This window comes from Jaculus jaculus, chromosome 14 (genome assembly GCF_020740685.1).
Source record: "Jaculus jaculus isolate mJacJac1 chromosome 14, mJacJac1.mat.Y.cur, whole genome shotgun sequence".
Taxonomy (NCBI): Eukaryota; Metazoa; Chordata; class Mammalia; order Rodentia; family Dipodidae; genus Jaculus; species Jaculus jaculus.
Genome location: NC_059115.1, coordinates 17,313,736 through 17,323,452, shown reverse-complemented (window position 1 = coordinate 17,323,452; position 9,717 = coordinate 17,313,736). Strand labels below are relative to the sequence as shown.

At 51.8% G+C, this 9,717-nt stretch overlaps 1 pseudogene; it reads left to right on the top strand.

Moving 5' to 3' along the window:
• Positions 1 to 3,839: 3,839 nt before the first annotated feature.
• On the top strand, positions 3,840 to 9,376 carry LOC123454623 (annotated as a pseudogene).
• The last annotated feature ends 341 nt before the right edge of the window (positions 9,377 to 9,717 follow it).

Genomic DNA, 9,717 nt, shown 5'->3' with positions numbered 1-9,717 from the left:
CTCGCTCTCTGTGGTTGTACTTCAAAACCGGAGAGGGCTAGATTTGGTGTTCTTAAAGGAAGGGGGACTCTGTGTAGCCCTCAAAGAAGAATGTTGTTTTACTTAGATAAGACTGGGCTAATACAAAATAGCCTTGATAAAGTTAAAAGAAATCTAGAGGATAGAAAAAGGACTCGAGAACAACAAGAATCTTGGTATAAAAATTGGTTTTCCACATCTCCCTGGCTAACTACTTTGCTTCCCAGTCTTTTAGGCCCTTTTGTTGGATTCCTTTTGCTTATCTTCTTTGGCCCCTGGGCCTTCAGATGACTAACCAGTTTCATTAAGAGTCAGGTAGATTCTGCAATCAAGCCGGTGGAAGTCCACTACCTCGCCTCGCCACAGAGGAAACATTTGCCGCTGACCTGCCAAAAGAACAAGACAACCCCCCATCTCGACCCTTAGACTTTACCTCCCTGCAAAAACCCACCCTGGGGTGGAAATTTTGGTCCTGCCCCTCTGAATAATAACTCAGGTCTCCGCGACCCCTCATACTAATTGGCTACCAAACATATTTCCTCCAGGATCCTTATGTGGCATTGACGGTCTTGTTGAGAGCAAAATGCGTTACATCTCCACAAAGTGAGTGGTCTGGTAAGTCAGCGACGGAACGGGTGGCTAAGTCTCGACCCACCTAAGACAGGACGACCTCGCTGAGAGGAGGCCGATCCAATGACGGGTAAGGGTCCAGCACTGCTCTTCTAACAGGCTCAGACCATTTGTGCCCCTTGTTCTAAGGTCAATCCAAATGACTTTATCGAAATCAATGACCTATGAGTAACAGCGCTCAACCTACTCTGGGGAACGCTCGCCTCTCTAATGTCAGGTTGCTGTCAGGTTGCTCCTCTGGATCCATTTCTACTCTTAAACAAAAATAATCGGCCACCAAAACAAGCCCTTCTTTGGGACATCATTAAGGGGTCGCGGTAACCTCCCTATCCTGGTCCTTGTATACAGAAGAGGGGGAGATGTTGGAGACGAGGAGATGAGCCCTGAACAGACCTTTGCCCTGAGATAACCTCTGTCCTGAGCAACTTCTGACCTTTTCTCATCCCCCCACCCTGCCACACCTAACTGATTCCATCCCCCCACTCCGCCACACCTAACTAATTAACACCCTTCCTGGCAACTGCAGAGACGTGAGAACTGTACCGTGAAGTTTTGGAATAACCGCAAACTGTCCTAGGCCAAAGGCCAAGAAGATTCTGTAACTTCCCACCACCTGCCTCCTCCAGCCCCCCCCAAAACCCTAACCCTAACCCTTAAAAAGGCCGCTGTGGCTCAATAAAATTGGACTCTTGACAAGTGTACATTTGCTTGAGTCTCTTCTTCTCTCTCGCCCATCTTATTTCAGGTTAGGGTCCCCCTCGCCCCCACGAATAACGAGGTCCCGCGGGTCGGGACAAAAATAAAAGAGAGACTGATTGAGATGGGGAGGGGACATGATGGAGAATGGAATTTCAAGGGGGAAAGTAGGGTGAGGGAGGGTATTACCATGGGATATTTTTTATAATCATGGAAACTGTTAATAAAAATTGAGAAAAAAAAGCCGGGCGTGGTGGCACACGCCTTTAATCCCAGCACTCGGGAGGCAGAGGTAGGAGGATCGCCGAGAGTTCGAGGCCACCCTGAGACTACATAGTGAATTCCAGGTCAACCTGAGCTAGAGTGAGACTCTACCTTGAAAAACAAAAAAAAAATTGAGAAAAATAAAATAAAATGGGTTATATGGGGATTTATGTGGTCTTCTCATCTATCATGTCCACCTTGAATGTGTTTAAAATTTCCAGAATAAAATTAAAGAATTTAAAAAGGAAAAAAATCTAACCTCATGGGCTGGAGGGATAGATTAGTGGTTACATCATTTGCCTGCAAAGGCAAAGTATTTAAGTTCAATTCCCCAGGACCCACATTACCCAGATGCACAAGGGGGTGCATGCATCTGGAGTTTGTTTTTAGTGGCTGGTGGCCCTGGTGTGCCCAGCCTCTCTCTCCCTCATTCTCTGTCAAATAAATAAATATATACTTACATAAATAAATGTTAAAAAAAAAAAACTAATTTGGTGACTTCAGAAGTAAATAATACTGTTATATCTCAGAAAGTGTTTCCATAGCTTTCAGTAGTGGCACACACATTTGTAGCCCCAACACTCAGGAGGGGGTCAGGATTGAGTTTTGAGGCCAGCTTAGACTAGTTAGGGGGAATAATGTCCTGCATACTTCCTCCCCCCCGAAAACAAAATTGTAGAGATGCTAATGGCCTGTAGCAGTATTTCATGGGGAATGTCTCTATTCAACTGCTGTGGTGAAGTGGCTGCCTCCTCTTACCACGTTTTCTTCTTTGATTCTGCACCTGGGAGCTTTGGTATGTTTTGGAGGCTTTAGGGAGCCCCTCTAGTCACCTGTAAAACCAAAGGTGTGCCTTTCGTCCAGGACAGTGTCCTGGCCTTCCACCGTGTCAAAGCCTCTCAGCTTGACCTAGAGACGGGGCCATGTCTAAGGCTGTTGTTGAGAAGGGAAGTCGTTAGCCTGTTTATAAACTAGACAAGTCCCTGAACTCCCACACGTGTGACCTTGTAGGCTAGGCTTCTCTGCCCGAGTGTGGTGTGTTGAGGCTCCTCACAGCCTGTGTTGCCACTTCTCCCCTTATCCTGCCCGTGCCCAGCAGATGGGTAATGCTGGTTGTGAGATGTAAACCCAGGACCTGGCTGTTTGCTCACAGCCTCCAGTCCTCTTTCCAGTGCTGCTCCATGTCCCCGCTATTCCTTCTTGTTCTGGTGCCTCTCTTGACTTAGGTGTGTATTTTTCCTGAGGGAGCCCAAGCCTCCCAGGCCTCTGTGGTGTCTCACTCCCCCAGGAACACCTCATTCTCAAAGCTGTTCGGCACGCAGGTCACCGACTCTTCAGGGTGATGTTTCCCAAGGAGGCAGTCTCTGGCACTTTGGTCATATTGCTTTTGATTTTGTCTGGAGGACCTGTAATGTGGGATAAGCAATGCTCAGACTGGCTGAAGTGGTGGCTGGCCCCCTTTTGGACTGATCCGTGGCATCTGGTACATTCAGTGCTGAGTATCCACAACTGTCTGGTGGATGAATTTTTTAAAAAAATCATTTATGGGCTGGAGAACTGGCTTACTGATTAAGATGCTTGCCTGCAAAGCCTAACAACCTGAGTTTGATTCCCCAGTACCCATATAAATAAGTACAAAGTGGCATACAGAGCTGGAGTTTGTTTGCAGCAGCTGGAGGCCCTGCCCTGCCCATTTTCTCTGTCTCTCTTCTCTCTTGCTGCTTGAAAATAAATTTTTAAAAATTTAAAACTTCATTTATTTGTGTGTGTGCATATGAGTGTGCCAAGGCCTCTTGCTGCTGCAAATGAATGCCAGAGGCTTTGCCCACTTTTGTGCCCAGCTCTAGGTGGGTGGCTTGGGAATTGAACCTGAGCTGAGAGGCTTTGCAAGCAAGAGCCTTTAACCACAGAGCCATCTTCCCAGCCCCAATGATGAACTTGTTTTGTTGTACAAGAGAGAAATCTCCCCAGGAATCATGAATTGGTCTTTACTGGGTATTTCATGTCAATGGGACCACACTGTGTGGTTTCTTATGCCTACCTTCTCTCTGAACATGGTGTTGCTTCCATTTCTCCCCTTGCCTGTCCATGTCACACTCCCGTGTCTCCACGCACTGATAGTGAGGTGGTTTGTGGACTTGAGTATTCAGTGGCCTCAGGGCCTGGGTACTATTCCCGCCTCCAGTCCCATTTCCAGGGGTGTGTGGTGACTGGTGTGTCCTCACCTCCCAGGCCATGACGCTGATGGAGTACCTCATCAAGACTGGCTCTGAGCGCGTGTCCCAGCAGTGCAAGGAGAATATGTATGCCGTGCAGACGCTGAAGGACTTCCAGTATGTGGATCGGGATGGCAAGGACCAGGGTGTGAATGTGCGGGAGAAAGCCAAGCAGCTGGTGGCTCTGCTGCGTGATGAGGACCGGCTGCGGGAGGAGCGTGCCCATGCGCTCAAGACCAAGGAGAAGCTGGCACAGACTGCCACGGGTGAGGTCTCCTGGGACTTCCGGGAGCTCCTGACAAGCTAGGGTCTGCACTTGGCTCCTGTAGGCCCATTCTAGCGGCTCAACCCTCACACTCTCCAGTCGTCTTTAGTGGGGCCCTACAATGGGGAAATGTCACCTAACTCACCTCCAATCTTGCTGCACATGTCCAGGGGTGTCCAGACCCTGAGAACAGCCACCAGAGTCCCTGATTGCTGGGATATTGGTTAGGGTGACCTGACACGGACATGCCTGCTAATGCTTGGGGAGCTCCCTTTCTGTACTGTTGTAGATAGTTTTTAGACAAAGGGTGGGACAAAGGCCCTGTGTGGCCTGGGAAGGCACTGAAGGGTGACTTGGGTCAGTCAAGGTTACAACCTGCATGTCAAGACAAGGCCTGTTGTTGAGAATTTAAAATTGCTTCTAGGTGGTAAGTTCAGTTTGGTCAGTGATGGTGACCAGCATTTAAAAAGAAATGGGAATAGAATAGAGTCAGTGTGTGCCCCATGTCATAAAGTCCCATGTTCAGTGATTGACAGGTGTGCGGTGTCCTATATTGTGCCATGAAGTGCAGGCTATGCTGCTTAGGGACCAGGGCAGGGAAAGCTGGGAGAATGTTGGAGAGACTGTAAGGGAACAGGTATGGGGGTACTTGGGCTAGCAAGTGGCTGTGGAGATGGAGGAGACAGGATGTTTTGCTGGAGGTGAGCTCTGCTGGACCAGCCAGGGGAGGCAGAGCAGGAGCTCCTGTGACCCTGGTTTCAACTGGAGGCTTTCTGTCTAATTCATCATGTTTGAGGCCACTGTTAGCTTCCATTCAGAGACGTTGGAGACACTGGGATGTGTTCAGTTTAAAGAAGGGATTTCAGTAGAGAGAAGAAAGCGAGGGAGGCCCAGGATTGACCAGCAGAGATGGGGAACCCCAGTGGGGAGTGGGAGGTGTGTGTAGGCTGTGCGGGCTGCGGAGCGACATTGGCTATGACTAGGAGAGTGCCTAGGTGGTTTCAGGTAGGTATTTTCACAGCTGGAGATAGTCAAACTTTTATGAGCAGCCATAGCTAAGGGACTACAGCTCTGCTGGCCAAGAGACCACTTTTTTTGTTGTTGTTGCTTGTAGTACAGTTTCACTCTTGCCCAGGCTGACCTAGAATTCACTAAGGAGTCTCAAGGTGGCCTTGAACTCATGATGATTCACCTACCTCTGTTTTCCAATGTTGGGATTAAAGGCATATGCCACCACACCTGGATGACATGTCTAGATGTTTTCTTTCATGTTCTTTCTCAACCATATAAAGACCTGGCTTTGGCTTTGGCCACTGCCATGCTTGGATGACCCACATCCTATAGCAAATTGCTTGGAAGAGGAAGAGGAGGGCAGTAATGGAGTGACTCTCCAAGACTTCCGAGAGGGCTGGGAAGGGCTGGTAACCTCAGCAAGCATGGAACCTGAGTGCTTAGTCATGGAAAGGCCCCGCAGTGCTGGATACTGGTTTTATTTATTTGTTCATAAGCGTGAAGTGGAGCCCCTCCCCTCCTTAGTACACAGCCTGAGCTGGAGTCTTAAGGGTATTTTTAAGGCAAAGGTTTGACAGTGGGATGTGGGTTCTGAGTACTCAGCCTGCTGAGGACCCCACACGGCCCAGGCCAGGGCTGTCTTAATGATCCACCTCCAGGAGAAGCCATGACCATGGCCATTGTGAGGGGCTTACACTTGGCGTGAGTGGTTAGAGGTGGGAGCGGATAGGTTGCCATCTTCCCCTCCGCTCCCACAGCTTGGCCTGCCCAGGCCTGCGCTAGGGAAGAAGGTGTTGGGGTTTGGCGGCAGAAGCCCATCTGTGTGACCATGGGTTTGCGTGTCTTGTCCCCTGGTCCATCTGTGTGTCGCGTGCTCTCTGCCCCCAGTGTCCTCAGCAGCCGTGGGCTCAGGGCCAGCGCCCGAGGCGGAACAGGCCTGGCCGCAGAGCAGCGGGGAGGAGGAGCTGCAGCTCCAGCTGGCCCTGGCTATGAGCAAGGAGGAGGCTGACCAGGTACCTGCTGCTCTCGCGGGAAAGGGGCTGTCTTGGGTTCGGCCATCTTGTCTCCATGCCTTGCCCACTGCCCGCTCCTCACCTGTTCTGTCCACTTCCTCTCCTTGGCCTTTGCTCTGGCCGCTCTCTCTGGTGCTTCTAGGTGCTCCATGGTCTTCTTCCTCTGGGAGCTGGTCCTGCCCTCAGCTGCCAGGTGTTCTTTCTCTGCCTATCCCTCATTGATGTGGGGGATCAAGTGCCTACTTCATTGATCCTCTCTCTCTCTGGCTCTGTCCCTCCACCCTGCTCCTTATTTGGCCTGCCCCTCTGCCTATGACTCTGGCTGTGGCTCCCCCGCCCATCCCCTCACCATCTCTCTCCACCAGCCCCCAGCCTGTGGCCCTGAGGACGACGTCCAGCTCCAGCTGGCCCTTAGTTTGGGCCAAGAAGAGCAAAGTTAAAGAAGCCTCTATGTCCCTCCCAGGGCTTCCCTCACACCTTACTCAGGTTCTCAGGTCCTCATCGCTTGCTATTCCTCAAATTCCTTCCTAGCCCCCCAGTGCATTGGTTTTCAGCCTTCAGCATCTTGAGCTGCAGGACCTTGGGACAAATAGTAGTCAGAGTGGACACCCAGGACATGCGGAGCTGCCGGGGCTGTCTAGGGATATAGGCCATCATGTCAACCCACTGGAGGCCAGGACTAGAGGGACCACCTGCTCTTCCTGAGTCCCAGTGCTTTCTAAGCCCTGTGTATAGCCAGGTGCAGCTGGCCCTTCACATTGCCCTACACCTTCCCCTCACAGACCACCCATGCTTGTCTGCCTCTCTCCCACTTCTGACCCTGGTGTCCGGTCCCCACTCCATCCATTGTCCACATCCCATTTTGAATTTCCCATCAATTTTGTCAAGGTGGGAGAGGGTGGGGAGCCTTCCAAGCTGGGAGGAGAGCATTTTTCTGGAGCTCGTGTTCTGACTCCTGTTTCCATGGGCTGCTTTGGCACTGCATAGGAAGAGATGATCTGTTGTGGTGATGACCTGAGGCGACAGATGGCCATAGAGGAGAGCAAGAGCGGCAAGGAGGAGGTGAGTGGGTAGGCTGCATCCATTTCCTAGGTCACCAGCTCCTGTCCTGCCAACTGTGGTGAGTGAGCACTAAGCCAGAGTCCTGGGTTGTTCCTGAGGCCTCCTCTGCTGAAGGGAGAGGGCCCAGAACCACATGGAGAGCCTGACGGCCTGCACCGGAACATGGGGCTCATTGGGTCGTCCTGTTTCCTCAGCATCTCCCAAGGACCTTGCTCTTTGTCTACTAATCTGCGAGCTGAGGTCTCCCTGAGCCTTCCACTCTCTGAGGGGCGTGTGGGGAGCCGGTGCTGAGCCTGCGCTGTACTGCAGACTGCAGACTCTCCTGGATCCTGGCTTCCAGGCCACACTGCATGGTCTCCTTTCCAACTCAGTGGACAGGACACCTCAGTGTCAGGGCTGAGGACCCTCGGGGACTGGAATCACAGTTGCAGCAGTGAAAACCACACTGGCTGCTTCTCTGTCTATGGGGCCAGGCCCCAGGGTTTTACTTTGAAGTGCATTTGTCATCCTGGGGACCCTGATGTCATCCTTTAGGGTAGACGGGTCCTGAGGCCAGTTTGCTTCCATGTTTGGAGATATGGAGAGCAAATGGGGCCTGTGGCCATGTGATTGGCCAATGAGGATTTTTGTTTGTTTGAGGTTTTATTTTTGTTTTTGTTTGTTTGTTTTGTTTTGTTTATGGAGGTAGGATTTTGCTGTAGCCCAGGCTGACCAGGAATTCATTATGTAGTCTCAGCGTTGCCTCCTACCTTGACCTCCCTAGTGCTGGGATTAAAGGTGTGCACCACCATGCCTGGCCTAAAATTTTTTATTTTATTTTTCAAGGTAGAGTCTTGCTGTAGCCCAGGCTGACTGGAATTCACTGTGCAGTCCCAGGGGGTCCTCCAATTCACTACAGTCCTCCTACCTCTGCCTCCTGAGAGCTTGGACTAAAGACATATGCCACCACAGGTGACCTAAAAATATGTCTTTGAGATTAACTCCTGAGTCTCTGAGTTCATCATTACAAGTAATTCTCCTCCTCATATGCTAGGGTTGGATAAAGTAACTCCTGTGTCTCTGAGCTCATTATTATAAACCCTTTTCTCAATACAAATCTGAGCATTTTTCTTAAGAATTCTTACATCTATAAAAAAGAAGGATTTGACCTTAAAGCAACAAATATCATCATCAAGGGCTATTGGCACATTTCTTCCCTGAAACTCACTCTTCTGGTTACCAGTGACACCCAGCTCCCCATTCCCTCTGCACCCGCTCACTGTTCTGTGACCTATGTGCTCAAGCTGCCAAGTTTGGATGTTCCTAAATTCTGTCTCCCTGAGGCCTCTGACACCAACTTCTCAGTGTCAGCCGACTGTCCTTCCTTCTCCTCCCTGGTGGCCCTGTGAGCCAAGCTCTCTGAGCCCGTCCTGCCTCGTTCCAGGGGAGCTGGAGCTGCTCGCAGGAGAGGTGCCCACTCGCAGCCCTGGGGCATTCGACATGAGTGGGGTCGGGGGATCTCTGGCTGAGGCCGTGGGGAGTCCTCCACCTGCAGCTATCCCCAACGCCCACACCCCCCACACGGAAGACTCCGGAGTCATTCCTGGGGCCCAACGCAGCCCTTGTGGACCTGGACTCACTGGTTAGCCGGCCAGGCCCCACACCACCAGGAACCAAGGCCTCCAACCCATTCCTGCCAAGTGGTGAGTGTGAACTAGGGGCCTCCTGCACCTTGGGCCCTCGCTGCAGCCTTTGTACAAGAGGGGCGTGGATGGCAGGGATGCATGGCCCCACTTGAGGGCGTAGCCCAGGCAGACAGTAGGTAGAGCAGCAGGTGCTGACTGCTCCTGACTGTCGTCTTCTCTCACTGCAGGAGCTCCAGCCACTGGACCATCTGTCACCAACCCTTTCCAGCCAGCACCCCCTGCAACGCTCACCCTGAACCAGCTCCGCCTCAGCCCTGTGCCCCCAGCCCCTGGGGTACCCCCAGCATACATCTCTCCTCTTAGTGGAGGCCCTGGCTTGCCTCCCATGATGCCCCCGGGCCCTCCAGCCCCCAACACAAACCCCTTTCTCCTATAATCCAGGGCTGGAGGGAAGCCTGGTCCAGCTGGCTTCCCCGTTTTCTCCTCCCTGGGAGATCAGTGTTGTGAGGGCATGTGAAATGGGGGACACTCCTCCTAGCGCCCTTCCCCCTCCTGGGGCCCACTCACACTACACCCTTGTCCCAAGCTCCCAACATGCCTCCCCAGAGAGAGACTGGACTGGGAGGGAAGCCAGCCTGAGGAGGAAACGTTGCTGTGGCCTTAGAATGGGGAGGAACAGCTAGGATTAGTCCACCCATTCCTCTCTCCTCGAAACTCCTAACAAGCCCCAATCCGTGTTTCGGCCTCCTCATTCTCCTTTGCACCCCATGGTGAATCCTGGGTGATTACTTTAGTAACTTTGGGAATAAATGGCAGTTCTCATGGGTGCCACTCCCCCAGATTCCCACCATGTTCATGTGTCCCTAAGAAGCCTCTTCTTCAGGGTAGAGCCAGGGCCTGGACAGTCACCTCTCTGG